A 13,532-nucleotide genomic window follows, 5' to 3' on the forward strand; every position below is an offset into this window, starting at 1 on the left:
TGGAAGAGTATACAAGGAACCTAGGGGATAAATGGAAAGAAGGAGCTCAAGAGAGGTAGGACCATAGGAGAAGGGTATTAGTAAGGGAGAAAGGGGGGAAATGGGGGCACCTTAAGTGGGAAAACCATGATGGAGGGGTGAGATAATGTGAGAAATAAACAATGCCTAGCTAGTTTTGAAAACCAGAGCGAACCATATTAATCCTACAACCTACTGATAAATTATACATTGCAGATCAAGAAGGATATGTCTAGGTAAGGTTTAACTGAGAACAACTGGTCTTTTGCCCAAGATTTAACTATATGACACACAGTAATTAAAAATACCAGACTGGTGGAACTAACCCTCTTGGGTGTTTAACAGACATACTTTGAGGCCTATAATAATTTGGTCAGAGGGACATAAAGGACACTTTTTGCTCCTTGCCCTCCTAGGTCAACTAGTTCCAGGGGACTATGAGCATCTCTCAAAATGTCCTATAATGGTGGTGGGTCACCTGTCCTCTTGATCAAGGAGGCCGAGGAGACCCCACCAGATGGACTTGAACCAGTATCCAGTCTGTAAAGAGGAGGGTCAACACAGAGGAATAATTTCCTCCATGCTTCCAAGTGAAGCCAACCTTTCGAGCAGGACCTTTGACTTATCTCCACATAGGTGGAACTGGTAAAAGAAAGGAGCCAGGGGCTCCTCCCAAGCCCATGTGACCCCTGAGGAACAGATCCTCAAACGACCTTCAGAGTAAAAGATCAATATAATTTCATAAGAGTCCATATGTATAGCTAAAGGCTACATAACAAGCAACAATGCCAGACAGGTGATACCTTCTTTTGAGCTGTTGGCCAGGGTGGCCAAAGGGATTCCCAGGTCGTAACCCAGCACAGAACTGGGAAAATTAACAGCAGACCCCAATCTTACCCAAAGGAATATAGACAACTGATTGCCACTAGATGAGGAACAGCTGACCATCCTAAAACAAAGACCTCTAGATAGGAGGCTGACTAGATTCACCAGAAGGGCAAGTAGTGGGGAAGGGTTGGGGGTGCTGACAACATAGCAGACTGTAGCAGGGATATCAGAGTATAAGGGCTCTAGTGGGGGGAGGGAGGCTATGGGAGGGTGCTACCTGGGAAGTGGGTGTATAAATAAATTAAAGAAAAAGAAAAAAAATAATTCTTCAAAGCATAAAAATTTGCTCTTTAATAATTAGTAGATGTGAAAAACATTACCACTGAAATCTACCTGATGACTTTTTATCCATGCTTAGATGCTGAGGAGCTCAGAAAGTAATCGACTGGACTAGTAATAATCAGATATATAGAGATCAGAAACGCATGTGCAAACATCTAAGTGTTAATTGCATTAAAAATGAATTTTTCTGTATAAAACTGTGTATTTTAACAACAAAGTGGAAATCTTTTTTAAACGTTAAAAACTCATTTAATTTTATGTCTTATAGAGTTTATAATAAGTAAAAGATTGTACAAGCATAATAATTCATCTGTAAACCTAAGCTATCAACCTAAGAATTTACAACCAATTTTGAAAGAGATGCATCTTAGCTCTGGAAATTGTTATTGAATATGTCAATGCTGTTGTAATGAAATGCTTCTTCTAATTATATGGTTATTAAATAAATAATTTTAAAAATTTATTTTACTGTATGATTTATAAGTACAGCTGTATTTATAAGTACTTTTTAAAAGGTCTCTTAATCTACTGTTCAATCAGGTTTCAGGATAATGTACATGGCAATTATTGAAGCTGGAATACAGGAAAACCATGTCTATTTCAGGACATTTAATGTTTCCTACACTGACACGTGCCTTTAGAGAGATGTATAAATTACTTTCATCTTAGCATACATCTTTAGGAGAAAGGCTTAAATGGAAGAAAAAATTAACAGATGGGCATATAAAAGTTGGTTCTTACTCTGCTAGCCAAATATAAAACCAATTAAATGGATTTCTTCTCAAGAACATTTGCAGTTTATTGTCTATGTATCCCAGGAAAGAAAGCATAAAAAATAATTTAAATTATCAAAACATGAAACCTGTTATATATCAAATTCATTACAGAAACATACAATTTCATGATATCACTTGGACTTTTAGTGAAAATAGTAGAGCTTGTTAGAACAGTAAATCTATGTGTCATCTTTTAAAATAACCCCCTAACTCATGTCCCTGTCGCTACAGCAATTTTGGCAACAGCATTCCACATGGATAGAGAAGGATGGACAAAAATAGGATGAGCTGATGGAAAACTGTGGAAATCATTTCTTTTTTCATTTGGTGGATGTAGGTCTCATGGGTGACAATGAGAGCAAATAATAAAGGCAAGTAATTTCTTAGATATCTACATACCATGCATCTAAAAGAAAATCTGCAGTTTAGATGACAAACCAAGCCTGCAGCCATTTCTAACACCTCTGTTTATGGAAACCACATAGAACTACATTATAGTCCTTACTAGAAAAGCTTGTATTGAAATGAAAGGTTAACAGTTACAAAAGGAAAGAAGGAATAGAATACTTTTACATTGTATTTCCTTTAGAAATTTGTACCAGAGAGTTGAAAAACTTGAGGCTGAAACCAAATAATGTCGAGAAAGAAAAGATGAAGCTCTTTTAGCATTAATATGTGTTAGAGGAAAATAAATACGAAACAGCAGAGAATGTACAAGATTGAGCAGGAACTGCTTTTCATACTATGGACTTTATTTAAAATGTGAGTCATGGTCTTTGATGTGATGAATATCTTGAAAGGGAGATGGAATGTAAGCCTGTAATGGGTGTAAGGTTGCATGTTCTTTTTATACAGCTGACAGAGCAATTTTCCCTTTTTCTGGTTTGTTCTTCATTGCTGTGACAAAACACTCTGACCACTACCAACTTGGGGAGGAAAGGGTTTATTTAGCTTACATCTCCCAGGTCATAGTTCATCAGGGACCCCAAGGTAGTTCTTGAACTCACGGCAGGAACCTGGAGCCAGGAGCTGGAGCACAGGCCATGGAGGAATGCTGCTTACTGGCTTGCTCCTCTGGCCCCTTCTCAGCTTGCTTTCTTATGCAACACAGGCCCACCCTCCCAGGGGTGGCACCACCCACAGTGGGCTGGGCCCTCCCATATCACTCAACAATCAAGAAGATGCCCCCACAGACATGGCCACAGGCCAGTCCAATGGAGGCAATTCCCCAATTGAGGATCTCTCAAACCAGGTGTGTCGTTGACACTAAAGCTATCCAGCACATGCCTAGAGTGGAAACACCTTTATGATATTCTGTGAATCATTTTACTTAAAAATGTGAAAACATAGAAGCAAAGTGGCAGCTATAGGAAGGTCATCTTGAAAAAGCAAGAATAATGAGACCGTACTTTTCTTACAAGCTGACTTTGCTACACTAATGAAGTTTGATTTCAAGTTACATTACCATGCCCTTGGATGACCTGTTCAGAAGGAAATCTACCAACAGTACTACAATGAGAACAAATTACAATTCTTTTTGTTTGTAGTATAAAGGTCATTAAAGTATTAATTCCACTATTAAAAGTAAATTTAAGAACTCTGAGAAATTAAAGTGATATGAAGCTGACATTTAAACTATAAAATAGGCTTGATTTCAACATATAGCTCTCACCCAAGTTCTCTTTTTTCTCCTCCTTTGTGTTCACACTTGCTTGAATTTTATTTTTCCATTGTTGTTTACTGAGCACTTTATGGAAAGTCACTTTTATATATTTCTATTAGAGATTCACAAAATGAGCAAACAAAATTATACCTAGGCAAAATTAAATTTTAAAAATTAAAAAAAATTATATGTATGAATGTTTTGCCTGCATCTATGTAAGTTCACCATGTGCATGCCATGCCTGTGAGGCAAGAAGAGGGCACTGGATACTCTATAACTGGAGAGTTACAAATGGTTGTTAGTTATAGTTGGGAGCTAAGCGCTGGTCCTCTGCAAGAGCAGTCAGTGCTTTTAACCACTGACCCATCTCTCCAGCTCCTAGCAATGTTACAAGTAACAGGTATAGGTCTTTTCTGGTGAAGGAGATACACATAATATATAATACTAAACTCATAATAAGCCAGTTTGCAATCCCAGCTGTAAGATCTTGGGCAAGCTCAATGACAGAGGAGTATAGAAGGCAATTCATGGAAGATGAGTTGCAAGACAGTGGGAAAAAAGAGCAACTTAAATATAAGAAAAACTTTCAAAAGCTTTAAAGTTTATAGAATATTTGTGTTTTGGGGGTTTGAGAAACATTCACCTGCTTGTTCCTGTGCATGAAAATTGATTAAGAGTCTGTGATAATGCAGGGTATGGTTTGGAGAGATGGCTCAGCAGTTAAGAGCACTGGTTGCTCTCACAGAGGAACCAGATTTGATTCCCAGCACCCATATAGCTGCTAACAATCGTCTGTAACTCTAATTTCAGGGCAATCTAACGCTTTCTTTTGACCTCCCCAGGTACTGCAAGGCATGAGCGTACTTGCATACATCCAGGCAACACGTTCATATATGTGAAAAATAAAAATCATAAATACAATATTAAAAAAATAATGCAGGGTGTGTTTTAGACTCACATTCAGCTGATTCACTCTAATGCAGCTCATGGATCTAAATATTAAAATAATGGAGGTGGGCTGGACTGATGGCTCAGTGGTTAAGAGCACCAGCTGTTCTTGAAGAGGACTTGGATTTGAATCCCAGTACCCACATGGTATCTAACAACCATCCTTAACTCCAGTTCCAGGGGAACCCACGCCCCGTCGGACCTTCATAGGCATTGCATGACACAGGTGCACTTACACACAGGCAAGCATAACACTCATACATGTAAAAAAAAATAAATAAAAATTTTAAAGAGAAAAAAATATTGAAATTCTGTGGTTTTAATTAGAAAGTCATTATAGCTCAAACCCTTAAATCATAATTTATTCCTTGCCCTCTCTAGAAACTTTCTCAGGATTCACTCTAACTCTCCAGGATCTAATGATGGAAATCAAAGCCTCTCTTTGCAGCAAGTACCTTAAAGAAAACTCTTCAGACTAAGTTTTCTTAAATTTTATCACTTAGTGATTTTAAAATAGTATTATTTATGTATTTTGAATTTGCCTCTTGGATATATGGATTAGAATGGAAGACATGTGAAAAATAGAACTATAGATTATGTAGATTATTGACTATCATGCTTACTTGATTCTCTTTAATATTTTTATAACAAATAAAGTGATCAAATATGGCAATAATAATTTTAAATATTCTATATATTTATTTTTATTTTTATGGTTATGTATGTGTCCTTAACTATATGTATGTGCACTATGTGGATGCAGGAGCACACAGAGGTCAGAATATGGTGTCAGAACTGGAATTACAGGTAGTTGTGAGCTGCCATATCAGTGCTGGGAACCAAACCTGGGCTCTCTGCATAAGAAATAAACACATTTAAACTGAGCCATCTTCCCAGCTCCATGAAATAAAATTTCAAGAAAATTCATGTGGGAAGGAACTGTGTGAATCTGATGTTCTATTCTGTGTAATTTGTCTAGGACAAAATATAAGTGAGCATAAGTGTAAAATATGGGTATAATCTGACATGATTCTATGAAAATTCTTATTTCCTGCATATTTAATTTTGAGTATTTCTAACTCAATTAAATAGAACTTCTAATCAAATTTGTTATGGATTTATATGCAAGAAGAGTGAGAATGAATTTACTTTAGGGGAAAAATGTTAAGGAAAGTGGATCAAGCACAACTAACTGAAGATAAGACACCATAGCTATTTCCATTTATTCCCTACAGGGTTATATAAAGACCCAGATATGAAAGAAGAGAAGCACAAGAATTTTCCACAGTGAACTTTTCCTATACTTTAGTAGGAGGTCGATGTATCATATTCAAGGATTTGTCAGATGATTTACTGTCAGTTGAGTTCTATCCTAGGTAAATATTCCTACCCTTTCCAAGACTTCAGACTTCCTGCAGCTGCTTTTCATGGTTCAACAATGAGAGGATCTTAAGACAACATTAATTTTATTTTATTGCTTCATTTATTTTACTGTACCTCTCTTGGTCATAATAAAGCTATGTTGCTTGAAATTATAATTCATATTATGATTATGCTTTTGCAGATATGCTACTTCCTCACTCTTTACTGTCCAACTGGGCTTAGCTGACTGACCTCAGGAACTACCTGAAATTATTAAGATAGTAATTAGCATTTCACTAAGCTGGTGCATTGACAAGTGTTTGGGGCTTAGTTCCTCTGGCTTAATCTATTTCACATTTATTATGGCTTCCAGGGTAAACCACGGTAAATCAGTTAGACTTAAGAGGCTGTGCTTGGTATTGTGGGGTTTGAATGAAAATGTCCCTCATAGGCTCCCAGTATTTTTGGACATTTTGTCCCCAGATGGTGGCTCTGTTTTGGGAGGTCTTAGAAGGTGTGGCTATCCTGGAGGTAGTGTGTCCCTGGAGTGGGCATAGAGAGTTTTAAGCCTCGCTGGATCTCCAGTTGCTCTCTTGTTTCCTGTGCCTGCTAGAAGATGTAGAGCTTAGCTTCTGCTCCTCCTCTGGCCACCTCTGCCACCTCCCTGCCATGATGAACTGTAATTCCCCTGGAACCTTAAGTTCAAACAAATGCTTCCTTCTATAAATTACTTTGGCCAGTGTTTCTATCACAGCAACAGAAAATTGACTAATACAGTAATCTACAGGATGAACAAATATGAATATGTTGACACTTTGAAAGCAGTATGCACTCCAAAAGGGAGGACTGTTAAGGAAATTTCACTAAGTATCTGGCTTCCTAGATTTTTCATAGGCCATTATCATAACAAAGAATTTACCTAGGCTCATAGTCTGAATTCCACTCTGTGGATATGAAAGCAAGGCTTTGTATCAGATCACATAGATGCCAAAAACTGAGCAGAAATTTTCTTGGTGAGTATAGTGTGGCATTAACCCCATGCCCTCCTGAGTTGGGGAATAAATCCAGTTGGTTACATTAAGGCAAAATAGAAATAAAAACAGTTTTTTTATGAAAGGGAGAGCACTCTCAAGAATGGAAGTGGGCTAGTGGGCAAGGAAAGCACACAAACTGAGAAGCCATGAAGAGCAATTTTCTTGAAATTTTTAGATGAATTGTAAACTAATGATCATGGTGGTATTGTAGTTACAAGAAGAACAAAACGTTAGTTATGCATCAGTGAACTTTATAATACATTTGAATGTAGAAAACTAAACTTGTAATAATTAGAAAAGATTACTGATGAAATCTGAAATAAAAAATAATTTTTTTCTTTTTCTTTTTTTTTTTTCTTTTTGTTGTTTTGTTTGTTACCCTGTAGCCCAAGCTGACCTAGAACCGTCACAGAGATCCACCTGCCTTTGTCTCCCAAGTGCTGGGACTAAAGGCAGCACCACCACCACGCCTGGCCAAAAATAAAAAAAAAAGGATTTTAATGCCATTTGTAGGAAAGAAATCATACAGGAGTCGACCTAAACATGCATCACATGAAGCCAAGCAGAAAAGTGGAGAATTCCACTGTTTTCTTATTTTATAAATAGAAGCACTAACTATATACTTTAAACTTAGTTGCTGTTATGACAGAGTCTGGTTTCAATGTTTTTATTAGTTATTTTGTCTAATATGATTTAGAAGTCATAACAATGAATTTGATATTCATACATCAGTTACTGTATACATGCAGGATTTTCAGATCTCATATATTTGATCATGTTAAGAAGATTTAGGAGTATCATTCAGTATTAAATATTTAGAGATGACTTCTGTTGGTATTCATGGTGTGGGGTCACACTGAGTTTGGGGCTAAGGTCCTAGTCTTCATCCAGCTGATTGACCTTATTGCAATGTGTTTATGACTCTGGTAATGAACACTTAGTTTTACATATGCATGTCTAACCTGTACCTATCAGCAAATATTACATCCTATATTTTCAAGCCTTTTTCTGGCAATAGCTCAGTCTATTATTACTATCTTTTTACAATCTGATGGAACTACAATGATTGGAGATAGAACATAAATTAAAACTTTTTAATGGAATACATGCTTAAGCAATTTATTTTACATTATGACAAGACAATATGTATAAAACTTGAAATATGCATAGTAACTATTTTGAATTCTTTTGAAAATCAGATTACAGGCTACAATTACCTTCTTTTACCAGCTGAATCAAGTATTTACATGTAAAGTGTTTTGTTTTGTATTATACTCTGAAAATTTAACTTATCAATCTTAACCTTTACTGTTCCCTAATAAGCAACTTTTGTTCACATCTGTCTCCTCTTCTTAGCGTCCTAACTTGAGAAAACAGTATATAATAGCCATTCAAGTTATAGACACAAGCCTGTTGTGGTAGCACATACCTTTAAGACCAACACTCAGGAGGCAGAGGCAGGAGGGTCTCTGTGAGATCAAGGTCAGTCTGGTCTCCATAATGAGATCCAGGCCAGCTAAAGCTGCAGGGAGACCCTATCTCAAAAATTTAAAAAAAAAGGGATAGACACAGGAATAAATCTAAATTATATTTCTTATAAGATGACACTAGTATGAAATATATATTTAATATTTTATATTAATTTCCCTACAACAAAATGGAATGTACTGCCTATCTTACATAGACTTTTTGAAATAATTTAAATTATACATACACATAGTCAATAAAGGGTTTAAACTACCATTCATTAATATATACCAAGCTTTGTTTTTAGATACTGAAACATAACTATAAAGAAAATATCAGTGTAATCCCTGCTATTTTTAGACCAAAATTCTAGTGGCAAAGGATAACTAAAAAATATAATATAAATATAAGTTACAAGAAAGATATAAATTCCAAGAAGAACACAGCAAGATAAAGCAAGATAGGGTAGTTAAAAGTAAGCGAGGCTGTTAATTCAGATTTAGTTATCATGAAAGTTCTCTCTCAGGATGTGACATTTAAACAGAAACGGGAGTAAAGCAAAAACATCCAATTGGTTATCATATGTAGAATAGCATTTTTTAAAATAGACATAATTAAATGAGTGGAAATACTCTAAAGTAAGAGTACTGTTGAACCATCTAAAAGCTAGTTGGGAGGCAGATGCCCATACACCAGACCATCAACATAGAATGGATGGACACCTGATAAGAGACACGGTGAAGAAGAGCCAGCCTCGAAAAGGCAGAACATGAGCTTACATTTTACTGAAAATTAGAAAAGAAATGCTTTAGAAATATTCATATAGAACAAGGACATAGTCTATCTTAGGATTTTAAGTAATTGTTCTTCTGCTTATTGAAGAAAGAAAAGATTGTGGACAAGAAACAGCAAGAGCAAGTAGGAGATGGTAGGAACAATCTAGGAGACATATTGCTTAGACTATCTAAGGTAGAGAAAGAGAGAGAAAGAGAGAGAGAAAGAGAGAGAGAGAGAGAGAAAGAGAAGTCCCAAGTTCTTTCTACGAAGTCAGTATAACACTAATAACAAAACCGATAAAGGCACAACAACAACAAAAAAATTGATTAATGATCATCCTACCATGAGCAATTTATAGATTCAATACAATTTCAATCAAAAGTCCAATGACATTTTTCAAAAAATAGAAAAAAATCCTAAAATTTCTATGGAATTACAAAGGCCTCAGACAGAAAAGCAAACATGACACAAAGAACAATGCTGGGGAAAGGGGGATTGCCATACCAGGTTTCAAACTATATTACAGAGCTATTATTATTCTAAAAACAGGGAGAGAGTTAAAAAAACAGTATTGACACAAAAACATACATATAGATCAATGAAATATAATTGAAGACCAAACATGGCTGCATGAAATTTCAGTCACTTGATAGTTCATAAAGGTACCAAAAATACAAAATAGAGGAAAGACATCATCTTCAATAACTGATGCTTGGAAAACTGGATCTCCATGTATAAAAAATTGAAATTTAACCCATTTCTATCACCCTACACAAAAGTCAAATCCCAAAGGATCAAACATTTCAGTGTGAAACCTGAAACGCTGAAACTGTTAGAAGAAAATACAATCAGTACCCTCCAAGATGTAGCTGAAGGAAAGATCTTTCTAAATTAGACATCAGTTGCCAGTAGTCAAGATCAACAATTAAGAAATAGGACCTCATCAAAGTCAAAAACTTCTGTACAGCAAAGTGAAAACAAACCAAAAGACAATTAGAGTGAAAAGAAAGTCCACGGACTGGAAGAAAATCTCCACCAGCTATACACTTGAAAAATGATTCATATCCAGAAGATACAAAGATCTCAAAAAAGTAGAGTCATGAAAACAAATGACCCAATTAAAAAATGGCCTATGGGAGCTGAAGAGATGGCTCAGTGGTCAGGACCACCAGCTGTTCTTCCAGAGAACCCAGGTTCGATTCCCAACACCCACATGGTGGCTAAGGACTGACTGTAACTCCAGTTCAAGGGGAATTTGATGCCCTCTTTTGACCTCCACGAGCACTGCATGACATGGTGCACTTAAACACACAGGGGCAATATACTTATCACACAAAAATAAAATTAACATATATAATATTAAAAGCATTTCTTAAATGACTTGTTGAACTGGTCCAGAAAATTATCAATATTGGTGCAGTAGTAGCACTTTTTTCTTGGCGGTAATCATCAGCTATCTAATTGGAATTAGGACCTGCTCAATGGGAAGGAACTCATGTGTTGTACTGTATACACAGTCAAATACTCATGGCTGGCAAGGTCATAGATCCTAGAGTAGAACCTACTTCTGCCGCATCTCTAGAACAATGTAATTTATTTTTATAACTATGCATCCTCATATTTAAAAACAAGGGTACCTTTAATCCCTCTTCAAAGAAGCTTCCTTTTCCAGCATATGTGGTCTATTACAGCTTCAGATCTGGTCAAATGCAGAGAATGTGTCTTGAGACACTTAACTCTCAGTGACACAACGTCAGTAAAACTTTTACGCTTAGAATGAATTTCTCTTAATTCTCACCAGAGAAATTTCCTTATGCAGCAGATGTTACTTAACACAGAGACATACACATTAGTCAATGTGCAGAGAACAAGAAGCTGTGGAGTTCTTATGCTTGAATGGACTAATATTTCAAACCTCAGCCTCTCAAGTCTCAGTGATCATTGTCTATGAATTGCCCGGCCCCAAGCGACCTTTACACCTAAGACACACAGAACATAGAACAGGGGTAAAGAAGAGGACACTGATGAATGTCTCAATTCTCATTAATGAAACTCCCTTATGAAACTGAGGGCCAGAAACACAAAAGACAAATGGACAAAAGTGTAGAGATTAAGAGTCTACAGAATGCCGGTCCTTGGACAGTATTTCTATATTAAACTTCACCCACCCAGAGCTCAGAGATGACTGTGGAAGAAGGTGCAGAAAGATTGTAAGAGCCAGGGAAGAGGTGCATGACCATATGGAAACAGAGTCCTACAAGCTCATTGTACCCTGCTCATATGATTCCATGGCAGTGGTGTCAGCACTCATATTCCATGCAAACTCAGACAGACAAAAACCCAGCATAGAACTGGGGAAATGAACAGCATAGCTCAGTCTTAGGTGAAGAAATATTAGCAATTGATTACTGCTAGGTGAGGAAGAACTGATCTACCTAAAACAAGGGACTCTAGATAAGCTGACTAGACCTCAGTAGATGGACTTGCACTGGGGAACAGCTGGGGACACTGACGACACAGTGGGCCTCCACAGGAATGACAAGGTATGTGGGTTCCAGTGGGGGGATATGGGAGGGCGCCAGTAGGGATGGGGGTATAAAGATGATTAAGATTGTTTGAGATATTCTGCATGAAACGCAAAAAATTCAATAAAAACAATGATAGGAAAAATATATATAATATCAACTCCCACCAGCAAACCTGCCTCATACCACAGATGCTGATCAACTCAGAAATTGACAGCTGGCCAATGTGCATAGAATAAGGGACTGCAGGGTGATTATTCCTTATTAGGACACCTATATCAAATCTCTGCCATCCAAGGCTCAGGGACCATTGGGGAAGATGGAGAGGAAAGATTCAAAGAGCCAGAGGTGGTTGATGATCGCAAGGAAAAAGTTTTCCAGACAGTTGGAAGTTACTCATGTGAACTCACAGCAATGGTATCTGCATGCACTTGAGCCAGGCCAAATGTCAGCATAAATGGTGGGAAAGTGGGAAAGAAGCCCCAGCCTTACCTGAGGAACTGTTGGCAACCTATAACTGCTGGGACAGGGAGAATTTTTTTTGTGGGTATAATGCATACAGATTAACCAGGCTCCACTGAATGAATGTACACCAAAGGACATCTGGGGACACAAACTTAATTGGGAAGCCCTTAATATATGTGACATAGTACATGAAAACTGGTGGTGGCCTATAAGAAGTATAAAGATAGACAAGGGAGAGAGTCCAGATAGGATCAAAATGTATGAAATTTACAAAATTTCAATTAAGAAACAAAAATATAGTTGTGTATTAATGTATTTATATGTATTTAATAATAACAGACAAAAAGGGAAAGAAAGATAGGAAGAGGGGAGAAGGCATCGGAGGTGTTGGAGAGGGTTTGGGAGGGTGTAAAGGATGCAAGTACAATACTTGTGTATGGAATTCTCAAAAAAAGAAGATAGCAATTCGACTTGATAAGCCTTAACAAAACTGAGGGACAGTAGAAGGGGTGGGGCTTCCTGAAGGGAAGAGTCTGAATATGATCAAAATACTTTTCATTAAATTCTCAATTATTTGATAAAAGTATTTTTAATTATAAAAAAGTAGAGGTGATTTTAGAAAACTCTGCATGAAGGATATTTATAAAAACCAGAACCTTTAAGATGTTGTAACACGGAAGCTTTTCCAACCACTATGACAGCAAGCTATATATAGTCCCATCTCCTTCCCACACTGCTGAAGGAGTAAAGCAGGGGTGAGCCCGTTATCTCTCCTGCCCACTCAGTTGACCTTAGCTGCATGTCGGGGAGGGAATAAGGATATACAACTGTAGAAAGCCATGAGGCAGGTCTCTTGCCATTTTTTGTGGTCATAGGGAAGCCCAGGATTTATGTTTGGGTGTGGACGTTCCAGCACAGCCTTGAATAGGGGTGCCCACTCGTTTGTAAGTAAATCAGCACTCCAATCTCGGTTAGCAAGTCCAATAAACTCTTTAGGATTTTCCAAATTGTGGTTTTGGAGAATTTTTGCCTCGTATTGTCATAAGGACAGTAGCGGTTGATGATTGGTTGGTGGTTAAGAATGCTTGCTGCTCTTCCTGAGGACCCAAATTTGGTTCCCAGAACCCATATTAAATGGCTCACAATTTCCTGTTACTCCAGGTCCAGGGGATTCAACACCCTCTTCTCTCCTCCACCTGCACCTGCACATATGTGGCACCGACTTGTACACATAAGTAAAAAAAAAAAAAAACAAAAAACAAAAAGAAAAACAAAAACCCCTTAAGCACAGAAGGAACCCTATGGGGATGGAAGAAAACCCTACCAG

The sequence above is a fragment of the Nannospalax galili genome, unplaced genomic scaffold (genome assembly GCF_000622305.1).
Source record: "Nannospalax galili isolate Female #2095 unplaced genomic scaffold, S.galili_v1.0 scaffold581, whole genome shotgun sequence".
Taxonomy (NCBI): domain Eukaryota; kingdom Metazoa; phylum Chordata; class Mammalia; order Rodentia; family Spalacidae; genus Nannospalax; species Nannospalax galili.